Genomic DNA, 17,412 nt, shown 5'->3' on the forward strand with positions numbered 1-17,412 from the left:
TCAATGAAAGCTTGAGATAGTTAATAACATGGCTTCTTTGCCCAACACTTTATTTCTGATCTGCTTGACATTTTCTCCTTCATGTTTTAACTTTGCCTTCATCTTTAATTTCAACAAGAGGGAGAACCCATGCTTCACTGCAAAATAGAAAATAAAATGAAATGTAGATTAGCATTAAGCTATTTCTCTTTGCCCCTTTCCTTTTCATCCCCCATGGTTTTAAACTGCAAGTATTCCCCAAATGTTTTAAATATAATTAAATAAAATTGTCTGTATCAGACTACTTACCAGCTTAGCCTGGACTTCCCTCATGCATTCATCAAACTTCCCATTTTACCAACTACTCTTTAATAACATTTACCTGCCAGATGGACAACAACACAGATGTAAGGTAGTGAATGGAGGAAAAAAGATTTCTCTGAGGGCAGAGTCCTCTTTGCAATTATTAAAACTAATATGTCACCCTCTTGGGTAAAACCTGTTAGACACACACCTCTTACAACAGGTGAAGTGTGGAGTTTAAAAACCTTCAAGTTGCAAGGCTTGCTGAAAGATTCATGATGCTAGATGGAAGACAAGTGCAACAGGTTTTGTTACCATGTTCAAAATTGCAGAAGAATCGTGAGGAATTGATACCAGAGCTTCTTGTTACACCTACAACTAATTGACATTGGTAATTACAACAGAGATCAGTGAAACCTTCCCAACCAGGGGGTGTGTTTTTGTTGTGGAGCTAACTGAATCTTTTGCTTGTACTTTTCTACATGCTGAGCCCACACAGCACTCGTTCTTCCCACTGTCAGGGCTTTATTGCATAACCCCAGCACCCTGTATTCTACCTGTTTTCCTCTATATCATCTCTTCTACAGCCTTTATCACCACACTATTTGAGTACCATTCACCAGTGCATTAAGCATTGTACCTGCCATCTGTCATATGTTTGTCCTCTGATCCTCTCTGTAGGGAGTGTAATGTGCTCAGTAAGGTGCCCTGTTTTGATAGGATTTTTGTTGGAATAGATTTTTTACGAGTGTGTAAAAATAGACAAAAACCTGCCTTGACCTTAGAGCAGATAAGGAAGCCAGTGATGCACTCAGTTTCCAGTTCATGGGGAACTTATGCCACAGAATGGACCAGCTCCTGAGACTGCAGTGTTTTCCTTAGAGAGGAAACCTTGTGGGAGGTGCTGTTGGGCTTTTCCAGATCTCAGTAGATATTTTATATAACTTGGGTCCAGACCAAAAGGAACTTCAAAGAAAAGATTCAAGACCTTGAATTTGATTTGGATGCTTTTGAAATCCCCCAGCAGAGCTTTGCAGTGCTCCTGGTAACTTTTGTTCCTGAAGAGACAGTTCTTATTCTTGGCCCTTTCTTCCATTCCAGATTGGTGCTACAGCTGAGTTTGCCAATCTGTCAGGACACATTTTAAGGCTGCCTCAACAGCAAAAGCGATGCTTTTGTCTGCAGGCTATCAGCCAGGCCTTCCGGGGAAAACATCGCATACTGCTGTCATTCCTCTTTAGAAACCTCCTCCAACAGTTTTTAAAAACTCGACTCAGGCCTTGCCCATCTTCCTCTTGGCCATTTTTGTTTCCTGAAAACGTTTTCGATACTCATTTCATTTTGGATTGAGAGTAGAAATTAAGGAAGTCTAGAAATTTAAAAGAAGCTGTGTTGAGAGGCTCTGTGGTGCAATTCAATTTGTGAAATCAGTGTGTTTCCATGTGTGATTTCTTTTGTTAGATAACATTTTTTAAGCTTTCTGTAGCACAGACAGATATGCAGACAGCTGAAATTCTACATTAATCATAAAGACACTCTGTGACCCAAAAGGACGAGCTAGTGCATGAACTTACACAAGTTAGCAACTTAACAGTGTTTCTCCATGTTTTTGTTACTAAACCAAGGTTCTTGCTGTCTCCTTCAGCAACCCCACACTAAAGCACCTTCTACAGCAAATACCTTTAAAGTGGCACAATTGATTTTAATCTGAAGTAGTGGGTGAATGAAGTAGGTAATAAAACAGAAGCATATGTCCAGAGGTGAAGTGTGGAGTTTAAAAACCTTCAAGTTGCAAGGCTTGCTGAAAGATTCATGAAGCTAGATGGAAGACAAGTGCAACAGGTTTTGTTACCATGTTCAAAATTGCAGAAGAATCGTGAAGAATTGATACCAGGGCTTCTTGTTACACCTACAAGTAATTTTGACTCTCTGCTGGATTACCACCAATGGTAGCACACACTGCTAGCCTTATCTCTGCTCAGTTACATAAACTCTCAAGCTTGTGCAATACAACCATGGTGATTTTGGCCAAGGTTTTTAATTAAAGTTTTAAATCTTGGAATATAAATAAAGGCTCTATTGTAATTTGATTAGTATCTGAAAAAATAAAACCAAACCAAACAAAACACTAAATAACAGAAAACAGGAATCAATAGTATGTGATTTCTATGTCCAAGCTGACCCACTTCACAACAGGATCATTGCTAATGTCAATTTTTCTGGTCATTGTCTTCCTTATATAAGCTAGGAGAGCAAGACTGTAAAGCCATGTCAGAGCTGTAATGTACAGCAATCCAACAGCAATCCAAGCTTTTTGAGTTTTATCTCATACTGATTTATTTTACACTTTAAATTTATTCCAGCTTATGTACTAATGTATTGCTATGTGAAAATTATATTTTTTAACACAAGAGGCCAATGAAATCTTTTCAGGTGAAGCAGATTTTTCCAGACTCCAATCAAGAGATCATTATTAATTTTCTCAGGGTAAAGGGCTAATAGGAAGAGCTGTTGATCTTCAAGCTTGTTTCTGAAAAGTGTCTCTGCTCAGTGGCCTGCAGAAATCATACAAAGCAGCAGTAGGTATAAGAGCTCTTTTCTGAGTGTGGTTTGTCTGGGTGGCTTCAACAGCACTACACATTAAGAGTTGTTTAGTTTCACAGTGTTCTGCAGGACAGGATAAAGATTGACAAGGTCTATTGATTCAAATGTTTTGGAAAAGTGCTTTAAAATATTCTTGTGAATAATGTCTGTCTGACACTGCTTTGCAGGTCTCATCAAGCAGGGTCTGGATCCATACTAATTTCTCATAAATGTTCATCATTAGTATTTACATTACACAGAGCCTGTGCTGGTAGGGAAAAGGTGCTGGGAAGCTGTTTGCTTAATATGATTGATAAAGAAACCCTTATTGTGATTTTGCAGTTTTATACCACTCTGTTGAAAGACTGGGGAGATTTATGATGCACCAAGTACAAATTAATGGCTATTCTGGAGGATAAGCTATGTGACCTAGAAATGCCAAGTTCAGCATAGAGCAGAATTAAAGAACTGCTTTTCTGGGGAGCAGATTTGGAGCTGATTGCCCCAGTGGCAAGGGAACTGATTAGGTTGCAAACTGATGCAGTGGACTAGTGATCTGCTACTAAGAGGTGCTTAATCTGTCTAATAGTATTGTCTCAGTATCAGACACTTACTGAGTTACCAGCTGGGAAAAAAGAGGGACTCCTCTAATAAACATTGTCACTACAGGAAACAGGAACAAAGAGCTTTTTGAGATGTCTTAAAAAGAAAGACATGCAGTCTGTGATCTAAATAAATGCATAAATATTCAAGAAGAAAGAAGGGCAACAAATGTCCTGTTTTGCAAGTGCAAAAATGTAGAAATGTGACAGTAATATTGGATGGAATGATCAGTTAGCAGGTCTTGCTCTGCTGAAAATACACAAAAATATCACATGGAACAGCATAAATATTAAAGGTGTGAGAGGGGCAGAAGACTAGAAAAGCAGAGAGAAGTTCAAGTGATGTTTTGGGTTTTGTGAAAATCAAAAAAGAGAACATCTTGGAGGTGAGGGGTTGGACAGATGACTGGTGAAAACAGAAGGTTTTGGCTTTGTGGAGCACTGTAATTTGTCACAGTTTACTGAGAATTGGTGTCACTGTCCTTCACAGACTGTTATACACTTGCTTTTCTCAGCTGCAAATCAGCTTGAATAAGTAGGAAGAGAAGTAGAAACAAGAACAAGGGGTATAAAGACAGAAAAGACAGTAAATATTTAAACTCAGTGCCTGTGTCTCATAAACACTGTGGTTTGATGTGACAAGGGATTTTTCACTTAATTATTTACCCATGTTACAAGACTGACTATTGAGCTAGGGGAACTGGTAATTCTCATTAATGAGAAGAAATTTTATTTAACTGGCATTACTGGAACACAGTGGGATGATCTGTATAACCAGAATATTAGAAAACACCATAACACATTGCATCAGAAATTGAGGGAAACCGGGGCCAGCCCTTCATGGATCACAGAAGAGGGACATGAATTTCAGGCTTTTTACTAGACCATGTAAAACAATTGATCTTGATTCCTTTGATTCATTACAAAGGAATAATCTACTCAGAGTGTGGCTGCCTTCCTCAGGGGAGACTGAAGTCTCCATGAGATGTAAAGTGGAGAAAATTCTTTTCCAGCAGTGCCCAGTTGCAGTGGATTCCTGCCCCAGCCGTGTTTATAGGTATCCCTGACACTTAAGAAGGAGGCATTTTGCAGAAACCAGTAAATTGTTTTCTTCTTCTTCCTATGATTTTATTGCTCAGTGCTCCACTTAGCAAGAGTAACTCAAGTTTATGAGATTAAATTTTTTTAAAAAGACAATTTTATTTACTTCTCTAATCTAGAGACTACAACATTTTCATAGGCTACATGAGCTTTATTCTGTGACATGAACAATTATCCCCAGAGGCATATAATGTATTCCTCTGAGAGTTAAATCAAAGCAGATTTCATAAAGGGAAAAAAAGGCTGTTGTCTTTCTCCATTTTTTTTCTCTCTTCTCTCAGAGATATATATATTACTAGTTATTTCAAACCCCTGTCATGGGAAAGATCCCACATTATTTGATGTAGCTGCAGATGAGCATCTCCTTCACTGTACACAGCAACACACTGCTGTGAAAAGCAGATTCCATTCTAATGTTCTGTAATTAATGTGTAAAAAAATAAAACAACCAAACATGGAACCCCCTTGACACTGTATCTGGTGGATTCACCAGGTACTTGTTTCAGTGCTCAAAAGAACAATTTTGAAAGCAGTTTTGCTCTCTTCTCTTCTCTTCTCTTCTCTTCTCTTCTCTTCTCTTCTCTTCTCTTCTCTTCTCTTCTCTTCTCAGCTTGTTAAAACATTTCAAGAATAAAAGAGAAAGCTCAAGACATATGTTAGCAGAGGGGAAGGTGATAACGACTTAATAGCTTTTTGAGGGCAGAACCCCTTTATTTTCAGCAAAACACAACATCCCAATTAAAAAATTTTACCATCTTCTTTTTGTCTAAGGAATCATGGCCAGAATTCAAAGGGCACTTCAATGCTTGTAGGAAGAGAAACACAGTGGAACCTGTGAATCTCCTGTCTCCCATCAGAGGTCACTATCAACCCAGGGTGTTTAGCCTCCTCCAGGATCAGGCACTCTATGAATTGCATCAGTTTTTCTGAAACAGTGTTAATTTCTTCTCTCAGACCTGAACAAATAACTTTCTGCTTTTTGGTCACAGAATGATCAAAGTGACAGGAATAGATGATTTGTGTCAGCAGTAGGACTGGTTGGATTTTTGCATATTATCCCCAACACAGTCAGGCTAAGCAAATTAAAGAACCAGTAATTCTGCAGGCAAAATCCTTACTTTCAGCAAATTCTGACAAAGCTACACAGTTTTATGGCTGATGGCACCTTACTCTCAAGCTTGAAAATAAACCTAGGATTAAAAGGTTCTTATATCAAAATTTTTGTCTATCCAGTGGAGCTCATCAAAATGTTTTCATCTGAATTGTTTTCCATCAGGAAATGGTGCCTGGGTGGAATCCAAGTGCTCCACAAATCTGGTCTTGGTGGTGCTGGGGAACACAGGGACACTGCCTGTCTGTCTCTCAGGTCGAAGTCCCCAGGGAGACACACAGCCTGTTTCAGTGCCAGGGGGGCCATCCCCCAGGATGCTGAGACCAGAGAGGGATTTGAGAAAATACATATTATTTATTGCAAAATATGACCCTTTTAATATGCCTACCCTGTGCTAAATGCTGCTGAGTAACAGAACTGCTATGTGTCTGCTGTCCTGTAAGTACTGGCATCATCTGGAGTAGTCAATTTGTGTTCACATCAAAGATGGCCTTTAAAGAAAGAAGTGAGAACATGCTGTCCTTTCTTTTATAAACACATCACTTTTGTTCTTTCTGAGGTATGCTTTTCTCTGGGAGCACAATAAGTTTAATGCTGGAGAGACTGAAGTAAAAACACTTCAGTTCAGGCATTTCAGCCCCCACATCTTCAAGAGTAGGAGTTAGGCTGCTTTGGTTCATTAAACTGACATAAATAATATTTTTCTTCTATATTTCATTAATAATAATAATAATAATAATAATAATAATAATAATAATAATAATAATAATTTTCCCATACCACAATCTTTATTCATTGGCAGTAACAGGTCTCTTGAGGGAGATAAAACACCAATGAAAGCAGAAAGGGCATATGTACTGTATCTGATGGGAAACATGCCATTAGCATGAGGTGAATTGCATGTGTGCTTAGAAAATTGTACATTGCTACATCAGTTCAACTGCAGTACCTGCTTACTGGCTTCCTCAGAGTTACAGAGGATAAAATTCTTTTTAATGTTTCTATTTATTGCAAGTAAGCCACTTAGACTTTATCTACAGTGCTTAGAAGATAATTTATAATGCTGAGAAGCCATAAAGCACTGAGGATGTACTGACACTCCCATGACTTACAGATACCCTTCTTTCATCTGCAGTTCCCTAAAATCTGTTTAACTCGGTGAGAGCGTGTGGTTTGGGAGAGGAGAATTCTCAAGATTTTTAAATTCTCATTTAAGGCTGAAGGAGAGATAAAAATATCATGTATTTAAGAATCCATTGCTAGAAGAACCAGTTTAGTTTTGAAGCACTGGGTTTAGCTTTGCTCCAAATAACATAGTATTTTCCTGTTTTTCTACAGAGCTCAAGAGTGCACTTTGCATGCTCTGTCAAATATATAATTTTCCTTAACTTTTTCATCTTCCCAAAACTGCAGACTTCAAAGTAAGCTGCTCAGGTTTCACTATTTACTGGTTTATGATGTTTCATGTGTATTTCTCTCCCTTTACTTGATCATAGAATGAGGATTCCTTCCAGTATTAGCTTCACAGGAGCCTCACCCTTTTTAGAAGTACCTGACTCCCATATTCATGGATCCAAATGAAAGAGAAGGGTGAAGAGCAACATTGGGAAGGAGGACAAGAGTATCCTGAAAGAATGAGAGACATGCAGGAAACACAAACGTGGTAAGGACAATTGTGCAGTGCAACTGCCACCGCTTTGCTGATTCACTTCAGGAGTGAAGAATTACTCCACAAAAGGGACAGAAACCACCCCAGAGAGAATAACCCATGAGTATGATGTCTGTTAGGATTTGGAGTATGTGATGGTTACAGAGATCTGCTACATCAAATCCATACAGATCTTGAACATTTGCAACTTCCTTTGCTATTCAGATGTTTGGTCTTTTTCACAATATTGGTGAGTATTTAAAATGCATTTAATCTATAAATACTGAGATTCTCCCGGCACTTCTCACTAGTTTTCTAGGATTAAAAAAATCGCTGCTTGAATCTAACTCCTTCCCTTGATGCTGTTCTAATCATAAAGGCAGTAATGTTTCCATCTTTTGAATTTTTCCTTTGTGAAACTGACTGCAAGAGCCTGCTAAAAGAATACTTTTTTCGACTGGTGATTCTGAGTTACTGTATGTGTTTTACTTTAACAGGCACAACTATAGAAGGCGAATAAGCCACTGAACAGAAAGGACCATAAAATGGCTCTGTGAATACCATAGTGATCACATGCACAGTCACACAGCACAGTTTAATCCAAACTGACCATGGGAACAGTTCCTCAGTTACAGGACCAGTCTTTATTTTCCTGTCATATACTTCCTATCTCAGTGTTAAGACATTGCACATGTTACCAAATCACTTTCTCATAATTAATCATAATCATAAAAAAGTGTTTGTTGTCCTCATTGCTTACCAGAAACTTTACCTTTCAAGTAGCATTCCGTGTTCTTGGATTCATTGTGTCCAAACACAAATTTTACTGAGTTATTGAAGACAGTGAAGAAATAGGGAAGCTGCTAACAGCAGCAAAACATAAAGAAAAGATACTACAGAAATTGTATCTTTAAGACAGTGCTTAAACTGCTAGCACATGAGTTTAATGAATGTGAAGAATGTGAGATTTCTTTTGCATTTATTTCACCTCCATGATTGTATTGTGGCCAATCCAAAAATGGGGATAAATCTGTCTTTAATAAAGAGAATAGAAAAAAATAAAATCACATTGATTAATAAAATCAAATCTCATGTTTATTAAAATTAATAAAGTTAGCTCAGTAAAAAGTTCTTGATGTCCCGCCTGATTTGTTTCATGTATTTTCTTTGGTGCCTTTATTTTTCTGGTGTTTTTGCAGAGCAGCTAGTGAGGACTGAGAAGCATTAAAAGGCTTTGCTCTCTGAGGAGAGGAAGGCATGAGGTAAGGTTGATGCACACAGTATTTTGCTGGGCAACTCAAGTGATCCTTAGTGATCCTTAACATATGGAGAAAAGCTTTTTTTTTTCAGTATGTATTTGATTGCTTCATAGAAGTCAATAAGACCTTTCCAAACCTTTCTCCCAGAGATGGTTGTAAAAATGCCTCGTGATCTCCAATGTGTGCAAAATGGAAATGGATCAAGCCTGAGGAAATGATCCTTTCCCTTCAGAATGCTCCTTCACCTCTAGGGAAAACACCTAAACAAGAAGTTTTTGTTCAGACAAACTACCAAAGATGACCCCAAATATCAAAAGGGAGAAAATTTAAGTGTGTTTAAATTTCAGCTGTGTCAAATATGTTTCTGACTCATACTGTTTGTCCTGTTCTCTCCTCCTGCCTCCCAGACACAGTAGTTATTTGGGATGCAGACCAATAACACATCCAGCCACAATGCCTACAGCCATTTCTGGGTAGCTGTCTGGAAAGCAACGTTGATTTTTTTCTGTTCAAGACAAATTGGCAGTTTAAGGGCCTCTTTGAAAGCAGAAACAATGTTAGGCGAGGTCTGCATGTTTCCACCCGGCTATTTTTCAAAATTGATGCTGGGCTGCTTGTGTCATCAATAATGATCTATTTCTTATTTAGTACTCAGGCTGCAATTAGATTCTGTGCATAGTGCTTTCCAGGACAAAGACAAGAATAAAAGCTGTGATCCCCAGTCCTTCTAAATCACAGATCTCAGACACATTCTCTCTTAAGCAGGAGTTTGTGCGTCAGTCCTGTGACAGGAGGAGGCTGCATCTGGGAGTGACTCTTTTAAATATGGAGATGTGCTAAGATCGTTCCTCAACACTCTGTGATAGGTTGCAAACCAGACCAGCCAAGTGCAACTGGGACATGGGATCCTAGAAAACATGATGTTGTACTGTAAATGAGTGATGCATGGAACTAGTTTCAGGGACAGTCAAAAGATTGAAAACCATTCACAGAATCACAGAATGGGAAAAGTTGTCCAGCCTCCCTGCTCAGACAGGGTTGACCTAGAGCACACTGTACAAGATTGCATCCAGATGGCTCTTGAATATCTTCAGTGAAGGAGGCTGCAAATGCTCTTGCCAACCTGTTTCATGTGGTCACCCACAGTAAAGTTCTTTCTCACATTCTGATGGAACTTCCTGTGCATCAGTTTCTGCCCATTGCCTCTTGTCTGATTGCTTGGCACCACCAAGAAGAGTCTGGATCCTTCCTCTGACATCCTCCCTTCAGATACTTGTGTACCTTGACAAGGTCTCCTCTCAGCTGTCTCTTCTCACCACTGAACAGCCTGCCTAAGCCTTTCCTCATCAGAGACATGCTGCAGTCCCTTAATCATCTTTGTTGCCCTCTGCTGGACCTGCTCCAGGAGCTCCATGTCTTTTTTGTACTGTGAGGCCCAGAACTGGACCCAGCACTCCAAGGCCTCACCAGGGCTGAGCAGAGGGGCAGGATCACCTCCCTCAACCTGCTGGCAATGCTCTTCCTAATGCACTCCAGGACACCACTGGCCTTCCTGGCCCCAAGGGTACTGCTGGCTCATGAACAGTTTGTTGTCCACCAAGACCCCAGGTGCTGCTTTCCAGAGCTGCTTTCCAGCAAGATGATTCCTATCCTGTGCATGGGGCTAGTCTTTCCTAGAACTCTGCAATTGCCTTTGCTGAATTTCAGAAGGTTCCCTTCTGTCCATCCCTCCAGCCTGTGGAAGTTCTTCTGAAGGGCTGCACAGCTCCAGGGGTATTGCCCACTCCTTCCAGCTTCCTGTCATCAGTGAACTTGTTGAGTAGGCCTCTCCTCTTCTCCAAGTCATTGATGAATAAGTTGAACAATAGTGGGGCCAGTATGGAAACTGAGGAGCCACCAATAGATACAGGCCTCCAACTCGATTCAATTGCAAGAGTCTAAATCAGTGTGACCAGACCCATCAGTCCTGAGTGAGATTTGAGTGTAGACATGAACAGAAGGACACTACATGGTTCCAGGGACTCGTTCATCCATCTCTTTCATGAACTGAGTCTTCTATTTTTATATAAAGATTGTTCTGAGGGAAAATAGGAGTGAAATGGGATGTAAGGACCAAAGGTCAGGGGGAAAAATAACAGAGCTAACTTGCTTTGCAGAGATGTCTTGTGATCCAGCACTTCAAAACAGAATTTTTTTTTTTTTTTTTTTTTTTTCTGCAGAGCTGAGGGAAGAGCAGTAGGGAAAAGGAAAGAGAGGTACAGATGGCATTATTAGATTTGTTACCTGGAAAAGAGTAAACAGGATAAAGAATCCAATTTAGCATAAGTAAGACAGAAAAGACCCTTCAAAGGGTTATACTGAAAGAACCATAATTATTTGTTTACTGTCTTGTGTACTGAGGAGTACTGCTATAACTAATGCTTTGGGAACTATTTTCAGAGAGAATGGAGGAGGAGCAAAGGCATGAAGACATACATGCTTTGAACATCCTATGGTATCGTGGCTGTTTGGGATAAAGTATGCCTTGCAAGTTTGGTCATCTCTGTGCTCTGTGACCTACATTCACTACAGAATGGAATTCACAGGAAGCACCAAGCTGAGCAGGGTGCTGTCCAGCCTGCCCAATACAATGTGCTGCAGAGAAGAGCACAGAAGTCATTAGAAATCTCTGTGCTAAATTTAAAGAGCTGCTTTACCTGGAGCTCAGGTCCTCTCCAGAAAATAGGTAAGGTTGGCAGCTTTGTACTCATCAGATAGCATTAATGTGGAAATACAAGGTAGATTCAAGGACTTGCTCTCTATGAATTATAAACAATCTCCTGACAGTCATCACTGAAAAAATGCTGCAATCCATAAGAATTGTGTAGCAGGTAATTCTCAACCAAGTTGCTGAATTGTCATCGAATATTACATAAACTATTCAGTCCCTCAGTATTCATTAAGTAGAAAGAATGGATGCGACCTTGTAAATTAGAAAGGAGACATCTGTCTGGTAAGAGAGGACTAGAGTTCCTGTTCTTCCATTTAGCATGAAACTGTTTCACAGAAGACAAAACAGCTCCAACAAGAGATGCTGATAATTGTGTTACAAATGGCTTTGATGCCAATCTTCTTTGTCAGAAGGAAGGTCTGACTCTGAGCTTCTGAGCACAGGCTGCTAGCTGGACTGCCATGCTGCCTGCTGCTGAAGGACACGGGTGTGCTCTGATTGTGCCTTCCAAAGCATGTCTGTCCAGTTGGGAGCAACAGGGAGGCAGAAAAGGGACTGCCTCTGACACCTGAAATCCTAGTAAGCAAATGTGATACTGTATTTCTACAGCTAACTTTAACTGTTCCTAATATTTTAAACTTCAAGATTAGTTATATTTCTTGATATATAACCCTTCTGGCCCTTGTGTTAATTTTATGCTCATCACCAAATATTCAGAAACTTCATCAATGTGGTGCTTTGTACCAATGTCTTTACAGGAAATGTCAGACTCAGTGTCTCCATCTACCCTTGAGGAGCATCAAAAGTAACCCCATTTTAGCCAGCGTGCTCTCTTTCCTGGTTTTGTCAGGAGAAGAGTCAGTTTTCTTCCCAGTAGCTAGGACAGGGCTGTATTTTTGAATTGTGCTGAAAAAAGTGTTGATAAAACAGAAATATTTTTGTTACTGCTGAGCAGTGTGTGCATAGTGTCAGGGCCTTTTCAGCTCCTTGTCCCTCCCCACCAGGGAGGGGGCAGGGGTGCACATGGGGTTGAGAGGAGACACAGCTGGGACAGCTGACACTGACTGCTCAGAAAGATAACCCACACCACATGGTGTCATGCTCAGCATATAAAGCTGGGGGAAGAAGGAGGAAATGGAGATGTTTGGAGGGAACATTTGTCTTCCCAAGTTATAGTTACACGTGCTGGAGCCCTTCTTTCCTGGGGATGGCTGAACACCTGCCTGCCCATGGGATGTGGGAAATGGATTCTTTGCTTTGCTCTGCTTGCATGTGCTGATTTTCCTTTGCCTAATGAATTATCTTTATCTCAGCCTGCAAGATTTCTCATTTTTATTCTTCAGATTCTCTCCCCCACCCCACCAGGAGGGAGTGAGTGGCTTTGGGGCTAAGCTGCTGGTTGGGGCTAAACCACAACAGATGCCTCTCATTATTTTCCACTTAAATCTTGCCTTGCTTTACAGTCTTGTACTAATCTTTCTAGTCCAGGTTTTGCTAAATTAATAACCAGCTTTGTTTTACTTAGCTTAGGCTACTACATATCCCAAATCTAGAAGATCATTTGTGTTAGCAAAAAAAGCTAGAGTTGGTGTGCTTTCTTAGTATCCTTATGAATTACTTTTCCATGATTGATAAGCTGAGATGATGGCATAAAGATTATTTATAGCATAGCTCTTAATTCGTTTACTGGTCAAAGTACTCTGTAGTTGTGACATTAAGTATATACTGTGTGTTAGCTTCACTGACCTGAGACTTAATACTACACATTTATTTTCATTAAATTGTGTTTTCTTTTTCTATGCCAAATGATATAGGAGATCAAAGTCTAGCCACAATATTCCTTAATAGTAGTTGCACCTTCAAATTATTTTTGCTGAATTTGATATATGCTTTAGATAGCTACATGAAAATAGTTAAACGTTTTTCATCTAAGACAGGTTCTCAAAGTGACCTCAAAAAGCTACAGTTAATAACAATGAAAAACTCACACACCTTTCCAGCACAGTAAATTAGTCACTGTTATTATACAAGTCCTTTCTTTAGGGCATTTTAACCCACAGGCAATTTTACAGTGTTATCATTGGAGCTGAGTGTTTTTTCTTTCAGCCAAGACTAAGCTTGTGGCAAAATTTAAACTTTGATATTTAGTAACCCTAATATCATGATCTGAAGTGGCATTTGCTATGTAAGTTGGAATACATTTTCTGGGCTAGAATTACAAAAATGGTGGAGAAGTTCTCATCTTCCTTTTGTCTAGCAGAAAATGCAATTCATGATTCAGTGCAAGAACTAAACCTTACCTGTGGTTTCCCTTCAGGGAACAATGAAATACATGGTTTCTCACTGTCGCTTGTTTGAGCTGTTTTATTTAGTAAATACAATTAAACATTCTCTATATTATTTGGCTGTTTTGCCTCCTTTTTGAGTGGCAGATCTTTCAGACTTTTGATATATCTTAGAGACAAAGTCAGTATTTTATACCAATCAGAAAATATAGCAGTGATAGCAGCGGAGGCTGACTGGTTGCTATCACTTTCTGCCCAGCTGCTCAGCAGTCAGGTCAATCATTTAGGCTGTAAGAATTGTGTCTGGATCTCCTCAGCCTGTGACCAGTTCAAAATTTCTCCTCTCTGGTTAACCTTGCTCAGCCTTGACACCACTGTCTTTGAGTCATGCCTGAGTTCCTGAAGTTGATCAGTGGGTTGGCACCAAGCAGTTAGAATATTTGTTTTCCATCAGTAAATTATCATCTTGCAACTCCCTAGATTTTGCATTTATTTAACCAAGGACAAAACTGTTTAACTGTTCCACAGAATCATCAGAGGTTTGTTTGTGTTTTTGTCATGTTGTATGTGTCAAAATGTCATATTGTAGTGTAAAATGGTTGCCAGAGAGAAAGAGAAATAGTTTAAAAACACAGTGCTTCCCATTTTAACAGCCAAGTGTAACCTCAGCAGAATATGCTAGAAAACAGGAGAAAGATGATCATAGTTTCAGAAGACTAAATCACCATTCATCATCAATAAGGGAGGAACAGTGTTTTAGACAGCGAGTTTTTCTAATTTTGTGATACTTTAGAGACTGTTTTGGGGGACTTATAAATAGGAAAGTATATAACTGCAATATGCCTTTCACTGGCTGAGCTCTTACATGTATAAATTGAAACCTGAAATTTTCTTCACAAAGAGTTTGGCTAATGGTGCATTGTACAGATGTTTTCAAAAGGTAAGCAGGTGGTTGCCCACTTTTACTCTCAGCCAGGGAGTGGAAAATCCTCCTTGGCTTTTCGGCTCTTTAAAAAGATAAGCAGTTTTTTTAATGTTTCACATAAAGTTGCTCTTTGAATGCCACACAACCCAGGGAATCCACACCATGCAGGTCTCAAGAAAAGGTCTAAGACAAACTTTCTACCACCAATGAGCGAGGAAATTGCTTACAATCTAAGCCAGGCTCTCAGAGGCTTTTTTCATGTATTCATTTTCCTGCTGTAGTCTTGTAAGGCATAGGTGGTGGTTTTTCTTTGGCTCCTACAGGAATGCTTTCCTCAGGAAAGTGCAAAGCAAAAAATGGAGCAATAGATTTTCTGCCTTCTCCTGCTTGATGTATCTTAGCCTCTCTTCTCTTTTGGGGTCCTTTTCCCTCCCTTTCTCGTATGCAGACTGGGCTGAGGGGTAGCTGCCCATGTCACGGACCTCTCCTGTCCACCTTCCCCTGCTACTTAGGTCTCTGAGAAGGGAATGGAAGGGAAAAGGGCTGTAACAGAGGTCAGAAGGAGAACCAAGAGTGGGACAGCCAGATGTGATAAAAGGATACATTAGCAAGATTAATCTGCCAAGGTTAGAGTAGGAGGAGTATTTAGGTGGCAGACACACACGTAACACTGGGACATTCTTCTCTCTTGTGTGTGACCCACATACTTCCTCCTACATTTTTGGGTCTTTTCAGTGTTGGGGTAGAATGTTCAGAAACCAAAGTGCACCCATATCTCCAGCTGCAGCTCAAAAGGTGTGGTTCTATTGCCCATCTCTTCACCTGGAATTCTGGTTCACAGAGTTCTCTCCCCTCTCCTACCTGTCTGCCAGCTGGAACATTTTTTGTTCTCTTTTCCTATACTGCTTTTCACTACTGCATTATTTGGATCAATACAGCTATAAACTAGGCTAGGAGGATAAACCAAGATAAAAAAGATAAAACTCATGGTTTTTGCAAGCAATGGAAAAGACTTTGCTTCCTTTATGTTGTCCAAGTCCTGTGACAATGTAGCTGAAAAACTGTTACATTTCTTTTGAGATTCATTAAAGGTTTTTTCCCCCTTCCATGTAACTGCTTCATTCGCTTGCTGTGATCCTTCAAAGACATTAAAAAGTTAGTGAAAACCAGTTCACAGATAACCAGAAAAGCTATTTTAAAATTATTTTTTCTTTTGGAGTCTTGGCCTGCCATTGCATCAAGTGGCTGATGGATAACATGTAAATGATATAGATAATTCTGAAATATAATGAGGGACTATATTTAACATTTTCAAGAGGTAGATGGTAAGGGATGGAGATCCTTGATTTATCAGTTTTGAATGTAATAGGGAATTCACTTGCTCCACCCATACTGCCATTTCACAGAGCTGAGCCAAAGATAAAGATTACCAGTCAAACCTGTAAAGAAATACATCAAAACCCAGAAAGTAGTGTTTTTTGAACATCATGAATTTTTAGTCCAAGGAGCATAAGCTTCTCTAAATACAAAGTGCAGCAAACCTCAGCACATATGCCAGAGCCTTTTGAAATAATTAGCTGAAGTTGGATGTTGCTGCTCCAAGTTATGACTGCAACCTAGGCAAACATGCTTTTATTTTAATTATAGTCCATTGTATTTTAAAGATTCTTATATTTTACTACTGATTATACCCAGATGGTGTTTGCGCATTCTACAGTTTCCAATATTAACATTTATATCCTTATTCGGGTTTGGAATATAAACACCATAACTTTGGTTTCATACATTTCAGTTGCATGCTTTGAAAAAATACTTTTAGTATTATTATGAAAATAAATTATGAATCCAAACTCTTCACTGTTTACAAAGGGAAACCCTGCTTAAAGAACTTGACATTACACTATCTCCCAATTCAGGAACAACTTGGTCTTTCTCATCCTATTAACCATGTGCATATGTTTAACCTGATGAACACAAATTGGTCCATTGGGATTACTCTACCACTTGAAAATGTTTGCAGTGCAAGTACTTGTATTGAGGTTAATATATAATGTAAAGGAGAATGAAAAATATGTGACTAAGCCACTGAACTAGAGACAGGCTTTCTTCCTTCTCTTTGATTAGGGTATTGAACTAATTTATGCTAGTTTTATTTTTGGAGCATTCAGCAAGGCTGTGTTACTGCAGCAGTAATTCTCATCTGTGCAGAGTACATGCTAAATAAGATTGTTTTGTGCAGGTAGAGCCTTGTACTCTTTATATACTTTGCATCTAGTGTAAATAATGACCCAAAGAGAGCACAGAGTCACAGTTTCTGAGTAGAGGCAACCTTGGCAGTATTTTGAAGCATACAAAATCAATATTGTTGAAGTCTTCCAAGAATCTTGGAACAAAATCCCAGTACTCTGAATGATGATCATACTGATTATTTACCTCAAAGCCTATTTTCTTAGCACCTCTGTTAAAAATACTCCCTGATGTATTTGCAACCTGAATAAAATCCAATTTCTTTATTCAACAGAACATATTCAACTGAGCATAATTATGCATTTCATCCTTACCATTACCTGTCAAATAGAATTAATATTCTTTCAGAAGTTGGAAGAGATGGGCAGTCAGCATGATATAATCTTCAATGGTACTATGTTTTTTTATGCTAATGAAACTGTAGCCAAACGTTCAGCATATCCTAAAGGACCATTTGAAGTCCATGTGTTCTTTATTAGCTATAGTGGGTTTGGGTTTTTTGTTTGGTTTGGGTGGGTTTTTTCCTCTGCTTTTTGTTACCACTGAACACATCTGGGCAGATTGCTGATGCACAGAAACCTGCATGGAGATGGAGGCTAGAGCAGCTGTTAAAGAAAGCTGTATTCCTCAGCACTCCAGAAGCTGTTCTTTGAGACACA

This window comes from Agelaius phoeniceus, chromosome 6 (genome assembly GCF_051311805.1).
Source record: "Agelaius phoeniceus isolate bAgePho1 chromosome 6, bAgePho1.hap1, whole genome shotgun sequence".
NCBI lineage: Eukaryota > Metazoa > Chordata > Aves > Passeriformes > Icteridae > Agelaius > Agelaius phoeniceus.